The following is a 10,837-nucleotide window of genomic DNA, read 5'->3' on the forward strand; positions in this document are numbered from 1 at the left end:
CCCATTCTAGAGGGTCTTTGAGTCTCTCTCCCTCTCTTTCTTTTCTCTTGTTGCGACCATTGCCTAAGTAACTTATTTCTGTATATTCTACCTCTAAACATTTAGAAACATTCTAGAATGTTTCTCTGACAGTCCATAATTATTCCAAGTATGTCTTTGTTAAATTAAGTTTCTTGAAGGCAATGTCATTATTTCTTTAGTACTGTCATTCTTTAACCTCTGGCAACTGGCACAATTCCAAGCATGATCAGAGTCTGCTAAATATACACTAATGTTTTAAATTATAGAATATTAGAAATAGAAGCTACATTATCTTGGCATATGCCTTGTTTTATAGCTACTGTACAGTATTCAGATTATAGTTGACACAAAATGCCATGCCAAAATTACACAATGGCAGAATTCAAACAAGAAGTTGGATCTTTTGTTGTTGTTGTTTTCAGATGGAGTTTCACTCTGCCAACCAGGCTGGAGTGCAGTGGCAGGATCTCAGCTCACTGCAACCTCCACCTCCCGGGTTCAAGCAATTCTCCTGCCTCCATCTCGTGAGTAGCTGGGATTACAGGCATGGGCCACCACACTACAGCTAATTTTTGTATTTTTAGTAGAGACAGGGTTTCTCCATGTTGGCCAGGCTGGTCTCTAACCCCTGACTTCAAGCAATTCACCCTCCTTGGCCTCCCAAAGTGCTGAGATTACAGGCCTGAGCCACTGCACCCAGTCTGAAGATAGATCTTCTAACCCTTGATCTAGAACATTGTGCATCTTGTCAGGGTGCTTCTCTTCATAAATTGAAACTTTAAGTCTGATGTCTTTAAGAGTGCCAAAGGTGAGAGCATGCAGATCAGAGATCCCCTAAATAAGAATATATCCTCAGGAATGTTCACCCCCATGGCATCACCTAACCTGGGTGTGTGTTCTTAACTTGGGTGCTTGTGACAACTTTCCATCCTGGGAAACAATCTCAAAGCTTGTTATTTTTTCTGGTGATCACCCTCAGAGTTTTATTTAGAGTGTCATAATGAAAATAAGGGATTACTGTCTGTTTGTCAAAAGCTATAATAGTTCAGTTTGCATTTGAAAGTTTTTGGCTATGTTTTATTATATATTTTATTGGAATATGCACTGACAAAAAAAGGAAAATACAACTCACTGATTGGAAAGTGTAGCAACCACTAGATAAGCTTATAGTGTGAGGTGTATCTTGTAAAATAAAGTTCTTAGCTGGCTCTACAAATTTCACGAGTACCAAAAATATGGATAGATCTGAAATGTGCCAACTCTATGTAAATGTCAGAGTTTTAAATTACTGTATCAGCATATATTGCTATTTTTTTTAACACGTTTTTTAAACTGCTATTCCTATCTTCTCACATTTAATAAACAGTACATGGATTATTGGCAAAAGAAAATTTCAAATGTCTACATTTAAAAATCAGGATTAGGACATTTCCTTATAATCATAAGAATTCTCTTTTTTTTAAATGTAATTATTATAAGAAATTTAGAGCATGCCAGAAATTATGACAATGATTATCACAAACCCGAAATATGAGTAAAAATTATTTACTGCAGTACTTTTCTCCCTGAAAATCTATTAACTATTGCTTTGATTTATCTGTCCCATAAATCTTGGAGAGGATGCTTTTGTAAATATATTTTTCATAATAAGCGTATAAAGACATGTCTTGAAATTTGGCAGTATATCTCATAGCATCTAAGCTCAGACACATAACTCACTTTTTCTGAAATGATGAACTATGATCTGGCTATTCTCAAACGCTTAAAGCAATTTTATTGTTTTGCATTTTGATGACTCTGATGCAGTCAACACAGAATATTTCTTTACGGTCACTGATCTGATTCTTACCAGTGCTGATCCTCTCCAAACACGAAGGTTTTACAGATCATTGTGTTGATAATGTATTTTTACATTTATAGTCCTCTAAACTTCATTGAAGTTCTTTCTGGTAGATTTTGGAACACAGAAATATACTATAACATCACACTATGCCGAAATTTTATGACTAATGAATGTAAAATATCCTGTAAAAAAGTACATAGGTAGATACTACCTGGCTTCCATTTAATCACTTGCTAAAGCATCAGGCTCCTTGTCTGGGACTTGCATTATTATCCTGCAGTCATAAAGGTGAGGTGTGTTATATGGTTGGGAACAAAACAACAAATGCTATAATATCCTTTATGTACAGTTCTGGAATAATAGCATACCCTCAAGGTGAATTTTTTTACTGATGTTGAGGATAAGAAATTTGGGAAAGCAAAATAAATACTGAATAAGAAACCGTAAATTCATTTCATTGCCAGTGGCCTGACAGTTTAGGTTACGACAAGACATTTGTGTGGCTATAGCACTGTAATTACATACCTTAGATCCTCTTTTGGTTCCTACATTGTTTTTCACAATATCTGATAGCAAGAAATAACACTACAGGATTTATATCATGTTATTATCAGAGGAGTTAGTATTTATATCATGTTATCTTAGAGGAGTCATAGGTAATCTTGCCCTTTTAACCACTAGGCTGCATTACCTCTGTGTATTAATGAACACGATAAGTACTGTTAATAGGAATTTATGATTTTAAATTCTACAAACTATTATTATATTTTCCTATAACATATTAAAATTATTACACGGTGAGATTTTCAGAAAGCAGCAATCAGTCTAAAGTATAGTTGTTTTGCCTTTTGTATTCAGTTTCAAGGGATGTGGGAGGAATGGGTTAGTTTATTTCTGGTGTTCCGCAGCTACTCATGTGAATTGTCTTAATCTGTAAGCAGGAAATCGTTACACTAGTAACCAGTAAGAATTATTTTTAGAACAGCTTCCTGGGTTCTAGCAATGGAAGTGGTGAGCCAACAAGGTGAGTGGGTTCTTGGGACCCTAGGTGGTGGATGTGGCATGGTGATGGCAGTAGTGGTGGTGGAACAACCTTCTGGATCTCAGGCAGTTTCTGCTGGTGTTGGTGTTGATTGCAACGGTCTGAGAAGGCCAGTCCCCAGGCCCAGATGTGATGCATGTGGGTAGGTACACGCTGTAATTGTAGCTGCAGGTTGGGGGGGGCCCAATCTCAGGCCCCCAGGAGGAGTGCTCAGGTGCTAATAGTGCCGAATCGGGCTGAGAGCTCTCCCAACCCATGGACAGCATGTTTGTACACTGGGGATTACAGAGCTGGGTCATGCAGGCATGTCCTTAGGTCCACTAGTGGGTGCTGGCCATGGTAGGCAGAAGTTGGTTATCTCTGGACCTCCATTGAACTGTTCAGGGAAAAAGGAGGTAAGTTTTGGCTCTAGTGATGGGAGGGCAGGGTTACTTTCAGCGGCTTTAGCTCTAGGCAGGTGGCTGGGAGCATGTGCTTTGGTCCCAGGTGATAGTTTCAGGTATGGTAGCTACGCTGTCTCAAGGGTGCTTGTAATGCATGGCAGCCCACTGCTGGGAATGGCAGGATCAAAGCCAGTGGCTCATATTCTGGGCTTGACCACAGCAACCAGCAGTGGTGGTTACTGCAGGTGGGGCATGTCAATAGGGCTCTAGAGATGTGGAGGTATATGGGCTGTAGGGCCCTTGGGCAAGACGCAATCTAGTGGGGGCTGGGCTCTCAATGTGGCACCTTGCTGTAGCTGCTTAGGACTTGGAGTATGTATGGGACCCATCATGATCTTCTTCTTTGGGGCAAGGCCTTCATGTGGGCTCCAGGTAGCTCTCTCTGTTAATGTCAGGGCCCAAAAGGGTCAAAGGTTCTCCTTTGGCTAAAACCGCAGGAGTCTGCAATAGGATTGTGGACAACTGGGGATGTCTCACTTCCTTTTCCCCACACTGGGGAGCATCTCCAGTTTCCCAGCAAATTCAGGCCAAGCAGGCTGCCTCACTTCCCTCTTCTTTGCATTAGGTGTTTCCTATCACTCCTCTGTTGAATTCCAGTGTTATATCTATCTAATCTATTTGAAGTATGATTATCTCCTCACTATTTTGTTTCTTCTTTTTAAATAAAAGGAGTACCACATACCTCTAGTCAGTCATTTTGAAGCCCCTCCTCAATCAGTTGACTTTAAATAAAGATTGCCCTTAATAAATTGGGTGGGTTTATTCCAACCAGTTGAAGGCACTCCAAGGAAGAAATTTAGCTTGTAGACTGCAGCACCAAGGAATTAAATCAAGGATTGTATAGGAGATATATGTTATCAACTTATAAAAGAGGATGCCTGAGGTCCACAATAATTTTCGTTTCAGATGTCTTTATGTAGTGGTGGGGTCTTCTTTGACCCTCTGGTCTCCTGATTTCCCCCATTTTTTCCTGTTACTTTTTCTCAGTCCAGACTCCACTGCATGTCCTCTGCTCTATTTTCCCTCAAATTGTGGGTCTGACAAGCATTAATATTGATCAGTTTTCTCTTCTCTCTTCTCTTCTGTGCATACTGTTCTTTATAGGCAACTTATATGTAATTGTGGTTGTAATTGTAACCATGTGGTAATGATTTCCAAGTTCAGCTCATCAATCCAAATCTTTTTTTTTTTCTGAGATGCAGATCCACATACCTAACTGTCTATCTGACATCTTGACTTTAATATCTTCAAGTTGCTTGAGAATTAAACAGGCTAAAAACCCAAATCTCAGCCTCTTCTTCCAATGCTGCCCCAGGCACAGCTGCAGTTCCTTCATTGCCCAGTAACCTTGGGAAATCAGAAAAAAATGCATATGTGCCATTTAGTCAGTAGAGTTAACCATAATGATATTTAGAACTTCTTCCTCAGCAAATCTGAGTTTTAAGATGAAAACTTAAGCAAATCTTGTTTTCACTCCAAAAACAAGCTTCTTGATAGATAAACATTCCAATACCTTTATTTTGAGTCCTTATATATGCTCTCAAAACACAACTAATTTTTTCTAATGTATCATTATTCACAATACAGGAAGTAATGGGAGATATAAATAACGAACCTTTTCAAACATTATTTTACCTAATTCTTAAAACAAGTTTTGAGAGAGGTAATATTAGTACTTTGTAGATAAAGCAATGCAGGCATAGGAAAATACAGTATTTTCTCCATGGTCACACAACTAGGCTGCAGTGGAGCTAGGATTTAAATATAAACGTATCTGACTGAAGTCCCTGTGCTTTCAACTTCATGAATTCAATAACTGACATTCATTTTGCTAACCTATGATATAAGGCTAGATATTCAGAAATAACTTAGCTAATAGCAGTTAAAAATTGAGTCAGGCACTCACTTTATATATTCCTAGAGATTGTAACATTATATATCTTCTCATGTAACGAAAAATGGCATTGAGATATTGATTTATTTTATCAAAAATATTGCATTCTTATGTAACAGCTCTCTCAGGCTGTCTTTTTAACTCAGAGTAATGTGCATGTCCACATATTCACACATGTGTGTGTTTCTCATGTCACAATTTCTTTATGTTTGACTACTTTTATGTTACTCTGTGTTATTAGATTCTATAACCAATTTCTACTTTTACCAATGTTATTTTAAATAAGAAAGATTCCAAATTAGCTCACGTAAAACTGTTATCAACTTCCTATTAACTTGTTCTTCCAGATCATGACTCAATAAAATATCCTGTAGAGAAGAAATGAGAAGAATATTTTCATATTTTTTTCTTACACACAATTGAAACTTATTCAGTAAGGTTTTCTAATATAAAACAACCTTTTTCTCTCATAGATTTCAAATTACAAACACCTCCCTTCTCATTATAATATAAAAACTGTCATCTTGTTCATTATAGTGCCACTTACAAGGAGCAAGATTCAAATGCTTTGATTCTGAAAACATAGTTTTTTTCCCCCCAATTTATATGGTTTGGCTGTTTACATATTTTTTCCCATCGTGTGTATAGAATTAGATCATTACCAAGCTCTTTATAGATTCTACTTTTAGTTACCAATTGTCCCTGTCCTCTTTTTTCAGTCCTGGAAAGGTTTATGCAGCAACCTCTTGCAGAGCTGTGAATCAGGCAAAGTAACTCAAACCTTATTGCCTAGTGCCTGCTGTTAGTTCCATGTTTTTGTTTTGTTTTGTTTAGTATCCTATGTTACATTATATGTGATTTTTGTTTTTGTTTTTTTTTGACGGTGTCTTGCTCTGTCACCCAGGCTGGAGTGCGGTGGTGCGATCTCGGCTCACTGCAAGCTCCGCCTCCCGGGTTCACGCCATTCTCCTGCCTCAGCCTCCCTAGTAGCTGGGACTACAGGCGCCTGCCACCATGCGTGGGTAATTTTTTTTTTTTTTTTTTTTTTTTTTAATAGAGATGAGGTTTCACCGAGTTAGCCAGGATGGTCTCAATCTCCTGACCTCATGATCCGCCCGCCTTGGCCTCCCAAAGTCCTGGGATTAACAGGCGTGAGCCACTGGGTCCGGCCTATATGTGATTCTTCAAAGCGATTTTTAGTAAGAAAACACAAGTACATGGGCCAGTATAGATCAGAAAAATTAAGCAGATTCCAGGTATATGTATAAAAGATGAAAACATCCTCTCTGGTAAAAATGTTTATGTCTGTGCAATAAAGTTTCTACTAGCTTTTCATGTCACAATGGCTAAAAGATACTTTTTGGAGCGGGGGGGACTGCTAAAATTTCAACAAGAAATAAAATGTAGTAGAATTATACTCATTGTGAAGATTGGAATTAGATTATGGCCATTGAACTAGGACATGGAAAAAATGTTTTTATATGGCTTTCACTTAGATAATAATACAAGAATGGCCACTATCAGGAAGAGTACACACAATTTTTTAAACCAAAATTAAGTTATATGTATTTAAACCTTATTTGCATTTCCCTTACTCAATGTTAAAAGTAAATATGATGTGTAATTCTTAGAATATTTCACATATTGAATACCTTCTCGTCTCCTGACTTAACATCAGAAAGAATTGATTTAAATTATTCCAGTTTGATATCTCTTTGGCATGGATAATTTGGAATGTTTTACTTTTTAAATAATTGAATGTATTTTAATTCAATTAGCCATGTGAGACTCTGGATCAACCATGTAGACTGCACTCTGATGGCACATGCTAAAATCCATTCAATTCTTGAAGCTCTCTGGGTCTTGTCTTTGGACTGTGCTTTACAGCCTAAATAACAGTAACATTGCCTTCCTTCCTTCAGGAAAGAGGTGTTTTAATGGCTGTGAAATGCTGCCTTGTTTTTAAATGCATAATTATAGGTTTTGCATTTGCCTGAAGATTTTAATAATTTAAAAGATGCTTTTCTAGTAATCAAAATGAAGCAATTTTTCCTGATAATTACTTCAGTCACTTTTAAAGAGTTAGTGATGAATATATTCATGCTGTGAAATATAAAAAGGTAATTAAATAGAATTTAGCAGTGAATATACTTTTCTCTCTCCCAGATATTGAAATCACTATTTATATTTAGCACTTGGGAGAAATTGATATTTTCTTAATGGAAAACAATAAATGGCATATTTTTCATCTTAGAAAAAATAAATTGTATTAGGTTTCTTATTTTCATCATTTATCATTATAAAGTAGGAACAAACTGAACAGATGTGGAGTGTCTATGACAGAATTATTTGAGGCCAGACTTGCATCTCATGATGGGAGAGAGACAGGGAATGAATGCCCTTCAAAAACTGCTTTCAGAGAAGCTTCATAGGCTGAACACCATATATAAAGAGGCAGAACTATCTCAGTGTTAATTCCAGACTTGTTCAAGAGAAGACAATTAAATATTATGAAGGAGGGGAGTACTAGAGAATCCCTGCAATAGTTAATGCATAGGAATTCATCAAGTAGAACTAGATATTACTGCTAGCCTTCAACCCTGAGTTACGGCATAGGGCTAGGTTGCATTCCCTTGCTTGTAGAAGTCAAAATGCTGATTGAGAATTAACCAAGATGGAGGTTAATTCTCCTGAAACTAACCACCTGAAAGAAGGTTTTTCAGTCTCCTGAAAGAAGACTGGAAAAATCAGGGCTTAGAAAAGGCTACTTAAACTGCAGATTGGTATTTACATATATCTAGGTAAGAGCTGGGTGAAAATAAAGAAGAGAAAGTAAGAAGGTACCTAATACTTTGGTTCTTTAAACTCATCTATTAAGAAGGTGTTTATTTGGAGGTTGGACTTGGTAGAGGAAGGCTTAGGGAATTGATAGTGGTAATGCGTAAATGTGAATATAATAAAATAAACCCTAAAGTGTGTTCCTTGGGCAACTAGGTACATGGTCTTACTGGTAATAAGTTTATACAAGTACCAATCCAGAGTTTAGTGGTCATGACTAAACAACCATCAAACATTTAAATCTGGATTATTTAATTCTGAGTTTTCTTGGAAAATGGAGCAGGCTGGGGCATCAATGGATGTTGTTATAGGTAAGCAATGTGGAGGAAAATAATATTTGGGGATCAAGGTGAAACATGAAGGACTTCTCTACATTCCTATAACACTATCTAATGGTGCCCAGGTCTATTCTGTATCTCAAGTAAATTTAGAATTAAATTGCCTCATATGATTTTTTTTTCATATAGTGAAGTCTCTCAAATATTTCCTTTTTCTGGGAATAATTCCACCTTGCCTGCACAGCTACTTAGTTCTAAACAATAGAATGTTAATGAATGCTATTTGTTTCTTTAGTGTAGAAGTTTCTAGAAATCCAATATTTTAACTCTGACATCAGAGAATTGGCATTAGTTAGGAAAAATTGAGTAATCAAAAAAAATCACAATTTTGGAAAAAATACAAATAGACTTTTATTTCAGAGAAGACAGTGGCACTATCTTATGAGTCATGGAATTTGGAAGTGAGGGTGTTTTGTAAGGCAGTCTTATGCTCTCATAAGTGAGGAAATTTAGGTTATGATTTTTCCATATTCTCATCTAGCCAATACTGATTTAAAAATATTTGTGTGGCGCCAATTATGTGTAAGGCACTGTACCAGAAATTAATGATGTACGGTGATCATTTTAAAAGTCATGCATTTTATTTAAGTTAATAATATTGTACCAATATTAATTTCCTGTTTTTGACAATGTATTGTGGTTATCTAAGCTTTTAGAATTGAAGGAAGCTGCATGAAAGGTACAGGGAAACTGTAGTTATGTTAACAGCTGCTTGTGAGTCAAACTGTGAAAAAGTAACATGAACAAGCAAACAAAAACAGACATGGCGGCTATTCTCACAAATGTTACAATATGCAAACTTGGACAGGACTTAAGCAAGCAATCACCAATTATATGAAAAACCTTAACTGTAACAAGTCCCGTGAAGCAAAACACTGAAACACAAGAGTTTTATGAAGACTTACACTAGTTAGAAAATCAGGAAAGCCTTGCCTGTAGAAGTCAAAATGCTGATTGAGAATTAACCACGATGGAGGAGGAAGAGCATCGCAGATAGGTGGAGCAGCAGATGTCAATATATTGTAGTGTGCAAGGGGCATAAAGAATTCAAATTTATCCAGAGTACAAAGCAAAATGGGAAAGAATGTCAGATTGACTGGGGCACTAGATAATGTAGGACTTGTAGGATATGATGGAGTTTTAACTTTGTCCCAGTAGCGATGTAAGGCCTCTGAAAGCATCTAAGATGATCTTCATATTATATGGCAATTAGTTAACCTTAGGGAAATACATGTATCCTCTTTACTAGGGAACTGAAGACGTTTGCATGACACACCAATCCTGTCAGTTCACTTGCATAAGGACTCGCAGTGTATAACTCACAATCTCAATGCTAACCTTTATATTTAAACATTTTCATCCAAATATAGCAAATACATAGAAAAGTATACAAATCATGAAATAATAGTCCCAATAGTTACATGCCTATGCAGCATCACAAGTGAAGAAGTAGAACATGAATCATACCCCAGGAGCCCCTCTCAGGCCCCTTCCTGATCACTTCACCTTCCCATCTCCCAACATAGGGCCACTAGCTTCACTTCTGTTGTGAAACCTAACATTTGCCTCTTTGAATTTGAATTTTTGTCCTCTTTCTTCTTTGTCTTTCTTTCTTTCTTTGTTTTGTTTTGTTTTGAGACCTAGTCTTGCTCTGTCACCCAGGATGGAGTGCAGTGGCGCCATCTTGGCTCACTGCAAGCTCCGCCTCCCGGGTTCACATCATTCTCCTACGTCAGCCTCCCTAGTAGCTGGGACTACAGGCGCCTGCCACCATGCCCTGCTAATTTTTTTGTATTTTCATTAGAGACGGGGTTTCACTGCATTAGCCAGGATGGTCTTGATCTCCTGACCTCATGATCCGTCTGCCTCGGCCTCCCAAAGTGCTGGGATTACAGGCCTGAGGCACTGCGCCCAGCCACTTCTTTTGAATTCTTATGTATTCTTTTGCATACACCTTATTTCAATCAATATTATGTTTGTGATTTATCCATGTTATTGCATATTAGCAGCTATTTATTCATTATCTTTATTGTTTTCTCACTGTGTGGATGTTTACCGATTTATCAGTTTTACTCTTGATGGACATTAGTGTTGTTTCTATTCACTTTTAAGCATGCAATGTGAGCGTTTACGCCACAGTCTTCGTGTAGCAGGTTCATGTGTGCAATCTTTTTTTTTTTTAAATAATTTAAGCCATAAATGTAAGGAAATTGAATTATTAACCACAGTATTGAACAGATTCATAATATTTTATGACACTGGAGAAGAAGAGAAAATTAAGGCATTTCTTATTAATGAAAGAATTGAAATATGAAAAGAAACAAAATTTATAATTTTGGAAATGAGGCACTTAATTAACAATGTTTAAATCAAATGTTCAATTTTATGTTTTGGTGATTCATATATATTATGATAGAC

The sequence above is a fragment of the Rhinopithecus bieti genome, unplaced genomic scaffold, assembly GCF_001698545.2.
Source record: "Rhinopithecus bieti isolate Rb0 unplaced genomic scaffold, ASM169854v2 scaffold_26537, whole genome shotgun sequence".
Taxonomy (NCBI): domain Eukaryota; kingdom Metazoa; phylum Chordata; class Mammalia; order Primates; family Cercopithecidae; genus Rhinopithecus; species Rhinopithecus bieti.